This window comes from Pleurodeles waltl, chromosome 3_2, assembly GCF_031143425.1.
Source record: "Pleurodeles waltl isolate 20211129_DDA chromosome 3_2, aPleWal1.hap1.20221129, whole genome shotgun sequence".
NCBI lineage: Eukaryota > Metazoa > Chordata > Amphibia > Caudata > Salamandridae > Pleurodeles > Pleurodeles waltl.
Window position 1 is genome coordinate 69,114,771 of NC_090441.1, and position 12,713 is coordinate 69,127,483.

Consider the following 12,713-nt stretch of genomic DNA (forward strand, 5'->3'; position numbering starts at 1 on the left):
GGGGCTCTACCCGAACGATTTCCTCCACCATGACCCTGAGTTCTTCGTCTGAGAAGCGGGGGTGTCTTTGGGGTGCCATGGAGTGGTGTGTATGATGGGTGGGGTGGAGTATGTGTAGTTAAGTGTGTTGAGTGTGGTGGTGTGTGTTGTTTTGTGTGTGGATATTGTGTGGGTGATGGTGTAGTGTGCCTCTGTGTGATGGTGTTCTGTGATCGCTGATGTGTCTCTCAGTGCTTCTTTTAGGATTTTGGTCGAAGGGGTTTGTGGGTGATGTGGGTGTGTGTTTTATATTGTATTGTGTGTGTGGGAGTGGTGTGTGTATGTGTATCAGGTGTGTGGAATTCAAATCGTCCAATGTGGCTGAGTTTTGTTCGTTTGTGTGTATTCTGACCGCGGCGGTGTGTACCGCCAATGGAAAACCGCGTTTGAAAGACCGCCGCGTGGATTCGTGGGTCGTAATGGCATGGGCGTATTTCTGTTGGCGTGACGGTGGAGGTTTGGTCACCTCCACTTTTCCGCCGACCGCTGGTCTGGCGGTCTGTTGTGGCTGTCGGATTTTCGGAGGTTTTGCTGCTGCGGGTCAGAATGACCGTGGCGGGTTACCGCGACCGCGGCGGAATTATGGAGGATTTCTGACCGGCAGTAGGCGCCTTTTACCGCCGAGGTCAGAATGACCACCTCAGTTCTCTTTCCTTTTTTGATTTTGAGTTGCTGTGAAAAAGAAACCTCTACATAGGCTAGTTTCACTGACAGTGGCTCTGAATACTGGAGTCTGGAATAAGAAACTATTTTAAGGAAGTGAAAGCTTGTCTGATCCACTACGCTTCCATGGATGACTTGTCAGAGAATAGCACTCTGTCAAACTAATGACAACAAAGCTCAGAACTAGGCTTGGGTGAAAAGTTTCATTCCACTTGTGAAATTGGGGGAATTTATCTACTCAGATCTGACCAAGTGTCACCAGTTGTCACACAGCAGCATTTTTCTCTGTGAGGCTCCACTCATGAGTTAGATTTGGCATCACCTAGCACCATTTCCGTTCACTAAGAGGACTTCAGGCAAGATTTTCTAACACAGGAACTTGTGAGTGGTGGCTGTTAGACGGCTGTTTCTTGAGTAGATTTTTCTAGTCAGCCAAATCAACTCGAGTGGCCTCACAATCTTGCACACTGTGTGGTGCCATTCATGCTGACTTTTCAGTGTGGAACATGTTACCAGCGCTAAATCACAGCGCAAATAGAGCGACATGCCTAGCTCTGCCCTTTGGCATTGCGGAATCTCGCAGAGCTTTATATAACTCAGCAGAATTAGGCAGAGTAAAATGCCCACCCCTACTCAAAACCACCTCGACTGAGCACCCAGCAGCAGCGATCAAAGCTGTGTAAGCAATACTACCTGTGGCTTATGCTACAGAACTGAAACAACAGTGGACAACTAATAGGTACCCAACAGCATCAATGGATAAAGTGTGTGCTCCAAAGAGCACATTAATGAACTCGCAAAGTAGTAATCTTGAGGATGCATGTGCAGCAGTAAGGTGCATCTGCTGTAGAATGTGCTAGGCGTATCAAATGATGATGCGAGTAAAGGAATGGAGTCACTAGAAACGTTTGAGCCCTGGCTAATGCGCTATTCAGCAAACTCCAAACTAAAAAAATAATAAGTAACTCATAGTTTAGGGACTGAGTGCATACACCATTTCTTCAAGTGACTTTCCCGATGTATACGCAGATAAGCCCTAATACTGCAGTCTCTGTTCCTTATGAGTCACCTGTCCACCCAATCAGTAAAGAAGGCTCTGGGCCTCATTACAAAGTCGTCCATCTTTTTGTTTGACCGCCGAAGCTGCTGCAGGCAACAGTTCGAAATATTAGGAGTAATTGGAGAACTTTCGCCCATTTATGGGCAGAAGTCCGACTCCTGAAGAGGTGGTTGCATAGCCAGCAGCGCCATGCCAGCAAGACTCCAGCCGCTGTATTACAAGCCTTAATACAGCTTGGCGGAATCCTTCTGGTGTTGAGGTGATGGTGGTGCAAAGCTGCCAGGACCCATCCCCTCCCGAATGAACTCCTCGACGGAGAAGGTATGTGGTCATCTGAAACTGTGTGTGTGGGTGCGTGTGTGCGTGTATACGGAGGGGGGTGAAGTATGAGGGCATGTATGCGGAGGGGGTGATGAATGCATGCATGTAAGCGATTGAATCTGCATGTGTGCCTGCATGTGCGCATGTATGGCGGTATCTGAGTAGGTGTGTGCAAGTGAGTGAGGGTGTGTGTCTGCATGTTTGCAAGCGAGTGGGGGTGTGTGTGTCTGCATGTTTGCGAGTGAGCGGGGGTGTGTATCTGCAAGTTTCATGCGGGCTTGAAGGGATGGGCTTATTTGTAAGTGTGTGGATGGGTGGGGGGTATGTGCATGTGTGTAGATGTGTAGGGGTGAATGTGCTGGCGACAGGAATGGGTACTGCTGTCACTGGATGTGTGACCGCCAGGGTTTTCGTGGCGCGCTGACTGCCACAGAACGCCTGGTGGTCTGTAGCCTTGTAATCCGTCCGGCAGGCTGGGGCCTGTCGCCGGGTTGGAGGTGTTAACCGCCGGCTGCGTCTGTGCGACCACACCAGCGGGCGTTGTGGAGGTCTGGCTTCGGCCAAATCCCACAACTTGTGATGTGGCGGTCTTTACCGCTGGGTCTGTGGTGGTAAGACCGCCATGGCGAGGTTGGCGATCTGATGACCGTCACCCTCATAATGAGGGCCTCTGTATGCTCCTTCCTCTTTGTTTTCAATCTCAGCACTAATACTGTTGAGCATAAATCTCCAACACACGCCTATGTTTTAGAAGTTTATTCATCAACAAGAAGCATACAGGTACATCACTGCTGAAGAGCTCCGTCTCTCCCTCTCTCTCCAACCCTTTCCTCTCAGCCACGTTCCACTGCTTTTATTACATTATAACTGACATCATACATTCTACAATCTACATTCTAATATCTACCTTCTATAGCAGTATACATAACAGTATGGCTAAGCAGTTTGAGATAAATCTCTCCAATTGGAAGTCATAAATGACTTTCCTATGTAAGTGGGGCATAGTGGTGAACTATTATTATGAATATATTGTGCCTGCTCGTATGCAAGGATAGCATTTTCAGCACTGAGCCCGGACCCAATGTCTGTGAGAGTCACAGTAATTGTGTAAATTTAGCACTGATTAATTGTGCCTCTTTGTTGTGGCCCATGAGCTCACCTGGAGGTGCAGAGGTAATCAGCCTGTTCTTCTCAACATATTCAAAGCCTCAGCCTTTTTTACAGTTCACTGAAGGGAACCAGAGAAGTGCAGAGAGAAAATCAGTATGTTGCCAGAATGTAGAACAAGTCCATCAGTCTATTTCCCTCTTATATGCATGGGAGAGAGGTGAAGGAGGGCACACAGAAAAACAAAACACAGACCTCACTGCATCATATTAAGACAATGGGGGTTCGTGCATGTGATCGCATAGTGGTTCACATGAACAACCCCATCACAGCCACCGCCCTGGCTGTAATGTCGATCTCCAGTGGCATCTGGAGGTGCCTCAGCACCCTGGAGGAGGCTAAGAGTGCCCACAGCAAGGTGGGCCCAGGGCACAAGCAAAGTGGAGGACTGCCGGGCTGGCCCATGCTGCTCATGCAACCGCCCCATAGCCCAGCAGTTTTTGCAGCCCACACCAGAGCTAGGCGTCCTGCATCAGCATGCTGAGCAGGCCACACTCTGCCACCAGAGCCTGTCAGGCCTGAACATGCTTCATCAGCCTCCTCTCCCCCAAGGAAGCTGCAAAGTGCCAGGCACCTGTGCTGTACATATTGCACCAGCTTGTGTTCCGGATGCAGCACAGACATTGCAAGGATTTAGAGTAGCCCCACTCAGAGCTCCTGGCTTTACCAGTGCTTCATGCCATCATGGCCTTGGCCTACATTTGTCCCGGGAGGTTAGGGGAAGGGTGAAGTTGTGATCAATCTTTTCTTTTTTTGCAATAGATGATTTATGGTTATTACCCTATGTGCAGTGGCTGAGGAGTAAGGACTTTATAGAACTTTAGATAATGATCCAATTTGATGCCATTTACTTTGAGAAAGATCTTTTAAAAGTACCATTGGTATTGGAATTTCAAAGTGGCACTGTATAAGATATTATATTTTGCAAGTTCATGAATGTGGAATTGGCATGTTTTGTGCAGTAAGTGATGACATACATATTTGGTTGCCATCGACTATTTAGTTTAGATCACTCTATTTCATCCAGTAACATTTTTACCCTCCTCTTTTCATTCAAGGGAACTCCTGAATGGAATTTTATATGCTACATGTAGACTTTAATTCTCTTCTTCAAGTAGTTGATGAAGTATTGTCCATGTAAATGTTGCAATCTATCTTTGAGCTTTTAACCACGCCCATCACAATCACTGGTTCATGGACTTGCCTTGCAAAAATCCTTTGTTATTATTGGTAAATGCTTTACATTTGTCCCTGCTTGGGGCAGTTTTTCAACCGCATTGGCCATCAACCCTGTTACATGGATGATTGCACGTTTGCCAAACTTTTGACTGCGAGCAAACAGCTTTTTCCTTTTATGTCTCTCTTTCGCAATTATGCTCATGACAGCCGTGGCACTTTGAACTCACTTGCTTATGTCAACTGTTTTACTTTTCAATTTATGTGGCAATAAAAGTCCAGTTAGGAATTTACGTCGCTAATAGCTCTAACTCAAGCAAACACAAGACCCATTGCATTGCAAATGCTTGTTATTTTTTTTACAGTTCATTGACATGCCTTAGAAACACCATACATAATCTTAGAACTGTTTTCTTTATTTTATCTGTATAGACAATGCTGTAAAAACAATACACTACATTCAAGCACATAAGTACAAGCACTGTTATAGAAGTGTGGGAAGTCCCTGCCTTACAGTGCTGCTATCCATGCTCTTGTCGTGGCTCAATAAGTGCGCCTCCATTAATGTTATCCATTTCCTGGCTGGGATCAGAGGTCCTGAAACAAGTTTCAGAATGTGGTTGCTGCTGTCAATGTTACAATATTGTAGTCATATGGATTGTGAAAACCCAAGTATTCCACAAAGTACAAGTTTAGTAAATGAGGCACGCCCATTCAGCAGGAGAGTGGTAAGTGTGTAGTATCTAGCTGGTGGTGCATTTTGGAGGGCACTGTCACAAACATATTTGTAAAGCATGGGGTGGTAGCACACCTTACATTGAAATGGCCACCAAATTTCATAGACATGCAGTTGTACTGATAAAACTATATAGCGCACAGAACAATATGTCTGAAAATTGGTAGTCAGCGAATATTCATCATTTGCACATCAACAAGTAAAGTTTTCTGTTTTTTGTCTCTATTAAAACTTTCATTTCCATCACACTTCAGAATTACAAAAAATGTGCTTTATGTGTGCTTTCTTAGCTGCTATTTTTAAAAATATTTGTACAGTTTGTTTACAGATATTTACATTTTGCTGTGTGTTAAAAAAATGACGTCCTATGGCCTATCACTTTACACTCCCTGTGCCCCAACAAGATCCTCACACAGTTCAGTTTACAAAAGCCTTTCAATTTGCAGTCAGAGGAATAAAAGTAAATGCCGTATTGTGTGCTGGTTGTGCATGCTGCTGTTGCTTCCTCTTTGCATTACCTCCCTCCTCCTCCTTTCCAAGATTTTACACAACTGTACATGCGCCTCCCATCCTCCCTCGTTGCGCATTATACGCTACTTATGCATAATAATTGGTCAGATGTTTCTGTAACAAGACACTGTTTTGTATCGTGGAGGAGACATTAATGTTCGTGAATAGCCAATAAAACATGCTTTAAAAAAAGAATAAGGCGGAAAATGTCAGAAGACATAACCTGCCATTCCACCTCTGTCTTTGAAGGTGGAGAAAATGACACAAGGTTCAATGCTCATTTACCTTCTGAACTTCAGCATGCGTATTGTGGGAGCGCTGCAGCACCTCCAGCACCGCTACTCCCAGCGCCTAAGTCCGGGATGTAGCCTGAGTTTATCACGCTGGGTGATTACTGTAGTGTGAATAGGGGGCAGTGTTCCTGTAATGTTGCCTGTGCCCATAATGATGGTGCGGTGTCTAGTTCTGCCGGGATGCAGTTTGTTTCTTTCGAATGTTTGCTGTGGGCCTCGGCAATGGGGATGTTTCTGTTACTTGATTATGCTCATCTGTAGCCCTCAGTTGGTGCATAGTGATCCTGCAGTGGTGTGACTGGTGTGTTAGCAGTGTTACAGTCTTTAGCTCGAGTGTATTTTGTTTGTTGATGTAATTGTTTATAATGCACACAATTACTATTTCCTGTGATGGGTTTCCTGCTGCTGTATTAGAAGTTGAAGGGTTACTCTTTCCATAGATTGTATTGTTTTGTATTGGAATAGTATTTATATAGCGCATACTACCCCTGACGAGGCGTTGAAGCGCTTTTCGTCGAGTAGCACGCTACTCTGGAACCCAACATGAATTAGTGATGGATTAGTATCAGGAAATATGAGTACAGTTTTAGTATTACTAGGAGTTAGTTTGAGCCGCGGATATGAGAGTTTGTTAGTTAGATTGACTGGAGTAATGGAGGGGTGGAGGAGGAAAGAAATCCAGAAGTGTTAATTGGGAGTATATCCCTCATTTACTCATCCCAAAAGCTTGGGATGAGTAAAAGGGGATGGAGGAGGAAAGAGTCTGTGGAAGGGTTAGGGAGATCATAGTAGCAGGGTGAGATAAATGAGATGGAATTTAGTAGGGTTGTTTGGGAGGTCATGGTAGTAGAGTGAGGTTTGGCGAGTTAGATGTGGAAGCGGAGGGAAGAGCTTAGGCAGAGTTACTTAGGAGATGAAAGTAGTACACTGTTAATACTGCTTCTAGTGTAGCTCTACAGTATTACTACTTCTATCTAGCACTATTACACTTCTACTTCTACTGTATTACAGCAATAGTACTTCAGTACTACTATTGCTATCTACCACTATTACACTGCTAATACTGCTACTGCTAGTGTATTACAACAGTAGGACTACTGCTGTCTAGCATTATTACACTACTACTACTACTGTTAGCATTACTAAAATAGTACCTCAGTATTACTACTGCTATCTACTACTATTACAGTATCTTCCTGAACGCTCTGCTGTTGAACTGGTAGATGAGGTAATGAAGCCTCATTTGTCTTCCCACAAAGTGAGAAGAGAGGTGTCTCTAGTGAACATTTCTGCTGTTCCACTTCCTTTGAGTGTCATGTTCAGGTTGTCATAATCACCTTCTAGACAGGTAGGTTTGGGTGAGGGACTGTGAGCTATCCAGGAGTTTGGCTGATAAGTACTAATGGTGTTGATGGACTCTAGTCTCCCACACTCTACCATCCTAAACATGCAGTCCTATTATCTGAGTAGGAACCGCTAAACAGAGTTAGTTGTTTTAATAGATTACATTGTGGCTGCTGCAGTCCTGCAGCACCCCCCGCCCCCAAACAAAACACTCCAACTCAAACAGTGGTGCTCCCAGTCCAGCCAACAGATTCCCATTCCATCACAAGAAGAGGTATGTCCATTTACCCAACCACCCCCTCACAGGTGGGTTGTGGCCATGCTGCACCTTTAAGCTCCCCTGGACATGGGAACAGGGAGCAGGAGATGGCATAGCAGAATTGAGGGCACAGTGGCGCTTTACCTTACTTCTCCTGTCTTGCTGAAATGAGGGTACCCTGAAAGAGTTTGCCTTACATCGGCCTCAGGGCATAAGAGTTCTCAGTAAGGCCTGAAGTACACCTCTTGCCCATATATTCAACTGAAATGTGCTTTCATCCACCCGGGAAGGGTTCATCGGGGGGGAGGCAGTTCTTTCAAATACAATAGTGTGTTATGCACCCAATTTTCTTGGTTTTCTGTCTTCAAGGACAAAAATTTGAAAAAGCATATCTCTGGCCCTGTTGGGTTGATTTTCTTCCTCCCTGGCTCGTTTTGCTTCAGGCGAGCCAGACCTAGCCACCAGGAGCATTTGCTTTACGCCTACTGGCCTCTAAAGGGTGCACTGTTTTGGGGAGCAGGATTTTCTGCCTCCCTGTGACAGCCTTTTCCTCTACTGACTCCAGGGGCTCCTTTTCCACAATTGGGGGAATCTTGCGCCACCCATTCACAGTTAGCAGAACAACCTATTTTCCACACTCCCCAGGACCCAGAGCCTCTTGGCCTCTTAAAGAGAACCCACGAGGATGAGGAGTAAAGGTCCTTACCTCCAAAATGTGTTCAGGGGACATAAGGGGGCCAGCGCCGAAGACCCTGGAGAGATTCATCCTAGTCACTGGGAGTCTACTAGAAACTGTTCTTTATGGTACATTTTTACTATAATGTAGAAAACAGTAAAGCACCACAGACTGTCCAGTAAGCACTACAGGCTCACATTATGAATGTCCACTCGTATTACAAAGCCTACGCCAAGTTAAGACCCATTCCTGCAGTGCCCCTTCTGGGAAAGGCTGCCTGTTTGCAGATACCAGGCTGTGCACGACTGTAGTCACACGAGCAGTCCATACACATGAGCACACGTAACCAGCCCAGATCTCGTTAACCTAGTTTACCCTAAAAGGGAGGCTGACGGTTAACACACTCAGTCCAATTACAGACCCTTTACATTAAGACTTACAGGTAAAAAAGTACGACCAGGAAGTCAAAGGTAAAAAAAAATCCTGGTGAACTAAATGGGCCACCAGCTGAACCTACAACACCATCAGCTGAAACTAGTGGAGGAACTAGCTGTTTCTCATGGGTACTTATGCCTGGTCATCAGCAACAAGAGGCAATGGTGTCTAACCAGACTCATCATTCGCTAGTTGTTCGATACCACAAACATCTTGCACTGGCATTCCGACACTAAGACCACCCACCAAAGTCAGCCATTAGGACATCTCACCACACAGGGAACCTAAACTGCATTAAGAAAACTCCTAGTTGTATGCCGGATGCATCCGGTTCTGTATGCAACTACATGACCTGAGCTAGAGCTAGGCCCACCTTTGCCCTTTGTCATACAACTCTGTGCCACCCACACTGTTCCTGGCAATGGTTCAGTGCCTCAGCACAGATGTCATCACAACAGACAGGTCTGAACCCTGCCTCTTGGTTCACTGGCTGTTCTCCCTCTGGAGGATACACAACCTTCTACCCCAACAAATCCGGGTCACTACACCTAAAAGATGCACACAAAGACCCCTTACATGTCCTCTGACACTCAACCACAGCACTTTAGCTGAGGCCTACACCTCCCATCACCCTTGCAGGACTGACTTTCCTAAAGAAAGAAAATGCCACTCAAAACAGAGTACTCTCCTGACAGAGAGCCCAACCCACAGAAAACCACCTAGGGAACCCTTATCCACCCGTTCTTTGCGAGAAATGTCCCCAACCTATGGGCTCTCAAACCCCACTCGCAGTGCCACAGCTCACCCAGACCCACCTTGGACCCCTTCCCATCCTCCAAGTAGTCAAGCTGGAGACCAACTAGGGACCCTAAAGTTCCTTTTGTGAAATTTGACAGGTCACCTTGAAGGCACACACTGCCACCTTTCCCCTCACTCTGCTGAGGGTCTGCCCAAAACATGCTGAATCCATGCTTGTGAAACTCCTGAAAAACCTCCAAGGCTTGTACACCTAAAGTGCATTGAGATGAAATCCGCTAAGGCAAAGCCCTCTTCAACCGGCCCTTCTGTCAGTTCAGAGCAGCAATTCCTAACAAACATACAACACTACGCAACTGACTGATACTCAGGCTTCATTCTGTCTGGAGTAGGTACCACCTGGCTACTGGCTTGGGCTACTGTGGACTCCCTTCCCACCTCCTGTGCCACCTCCTCCTGGGCATCTGCCCAAATACCAATGTGTACCCAGCAGAAGTCTGCCAGAGAAAGACCTCTGCAGCCTGACCTTCTAACAGCTCAAATTGACAATCTTGGACAGAAGTGTAAAGTAGCAACCCAAACTGATGCACAGGGCCTCCTCTCTCATGAGCAGGCAGCACATGGCCACCTGTTTGTGCCACCGTATGTGCATCTGCCTTCTACATCAAAGAGCAGAGGGCTGCACCCACCAGACAAACAATGCCTTGCAAGCCACGACTTCAAGGGGCCTAAGGGCCACACCCAAAGGCTGACACACCTACAGTGCACCAGCCAGAAGCCTGCTAAGACATTGCCTCTGCAGTCAGTTCAGAAAGAAAAACACTAACAAGTAGTTTTCTCTCTCCAGACTGATACTCAGGGTCCTCTTCCTGAGGAGCAGGCACCACCCATCCACTTAGTTGTATCACAGTGGGCTCACCCACTCCCTGCATACTCAGTCTACATGGCCTCTGTCCCATGGCCGGGGGTCTGGCCCACATGGACTATCCGACAGGGCCGCCACCTCACTTGGGTAAAATGGTCTCTAGGATGACATCCTTCAATGTATCCTGGTAATTGCCTACTGTACGCTGACATCTAAGTCAGAAAGTCAGCTACTGTCCGGTCAGTCACAAGCCCATCTGGGGAAGACAGGGCTACCACTACTCCTTCTACTCTGGGAACTACCCCTTAATAGGCCACCCCTTGACAGATCCCCTTCCCAACAGACATCTTAAGTGGACAATGACCTTTTGTCAAAAACACAACACCCCCTTTTAACTCAACTATTACTGTCTCATCAATGAAAGTATATGTGAAGTTAAGAATAGTAAATATAAATATTATTTCCGTGTAGATATTGTGGTAGGTGATATAGCAGATAAGGAATTTTCATAGATCTATATTGTTGACAATGACATGCTGACTGTCATGACCTCATTGGTGGCCACTGGGCAAGCAGAGGTTACTGGGCCACTGCAATGGTGGTTGGAGCCTTTTACCACTAGTGTGCTGTGGTCTGCCCTACTGTGGTGGTGCAAACTGGGACAAGTGCAGCCATACCCTACTTAACTCTCAGGGTAACAAAGATGTCCAATCGAAAGCACCTCGGGGAGAAAGTATGGGTGATAGAGTCTCAGAGCTCAAGCAATCAAACAGTGAACGTTCAGCACATTGATAACTTTTTACGTAATGAGAAGTTAATCACATCAAATCATAATTTGGTAACAAGAGAAAAGGCAGCAGTAGAGGATGCGCACTACTGGGTCTACAGGGTTCACTATTTAAGGAAACAGTTGTCCTAGAATTATGTGCAGAGGCAGGCTCACTATGATGAAGTAGGGCAACTTTCCTATGTGCTGTGACCTGTAGGTTATTCTATAATATTGAACTATGCAATTTTTGCATGCAGGTTGCAGTTAACTTTAAAAATCCCACTATAAGCCATTTAGCCATCTTAAAGGTATTTGTTTCTCCGGTGTTGGTGCTTATTTGGTGTAGCACACACACTGAATTTCCAAGTGTGAGTTGCAGCCTTTGTCCATATCAGATGAACAGTCAGAGTTGTGGTCACCAGAACATGTTCTCTTAGTCCTGTCTCTTTCTTCACATAGGACCGTGAAAGCTGCAGTAAGCTTGGTGAAGACAGAACAGATGGCAGTTCCAGCACTCGTAGTGGGGGGATTCCCTCTTTTGGCCTGTGGCACTGAAGCAAGATCCTCTCTGGTGGCAGAGTGAGTACAGCTCCTCTGACTTCCTCTTTGGTGGTCACTAGTGAAGTCACTCTGATGGCTCGTCGGGTACACAAAGCGGGTATTTGGTCGGTAGGGAGGATGAGAGACCCTCAGGTTCACCAAGATTGGCTCCATACACACCACCTTGGACATCTGCTTCTTCTGTATAACTTCTCTCTGATTCAGCAGCTGAGCTTCTCCTTCTCAGGCAGCCAGGATAACACACTCCCTTCCCTCTTCTCAGTAGGTGGACAGTCTCCTTGGTAGGCTGCTTTCTCACCTCCTAAAGACTGGCTATCGGGTATATCAGCTCTGGATCACAGCAGCTCTTTCAGTACTCTACTGAGCACCCCTAGCCTTAGTCAGTAAAACAGCCTGAAACAGTAAATTAGTGGAAAGGTTTAGGTCCCAGTTTTATACATAATTTCCGGACAGGGTAGATGACTGCAGTGTCTACAGTTCAGTAACTTGATTTGGGGTGGTTCCTCTTCATAACTTAATCTTCTTTCTGTAGTGCGGACAATTCTTTGTGTACAGTGATAGGTCTCATAGCAGGTAACGATGATGCAGCTCCAAGCAGGAGTACCAATATCACGAGCATAATAAGTTTGAAGGTCTGCACCTGGTGGACATCAGTCTTCTTGGATGTGTCACTCAATGGAATGTGAAAGAGCAAGCCCTAATTTTAATCTTCTCCTCCTATGTTGGAAAATTGATTATTGGTAAGGGAAGGTAAGTACTGACGCTTAGCAATAGGCAACTAACCCACACCAGGTAAAGTTAGGTCTTATAAATTAAACAAAGCTCAACCCTTGGAAGCTTGGCAATGAGCAACAAGGTTAACTTAGGAGACAAAGGCCTTCATTTTAACTTTGGTGGAAAATTCTGCCTACTGCCACGGCGACGGCTTCCAAAAGACCGTCGCCGTGGCTACCTACCGACCACCATAATATGACCGTAGACAGAATTCCGCCAGAAGGCTGGCAGAATTCCAGCAACGGTCATGGCGGCGGACAGGCGTAAGGTGGCACTGCTGCCAGCAACAGCGCCACGCCAGGGAAACGC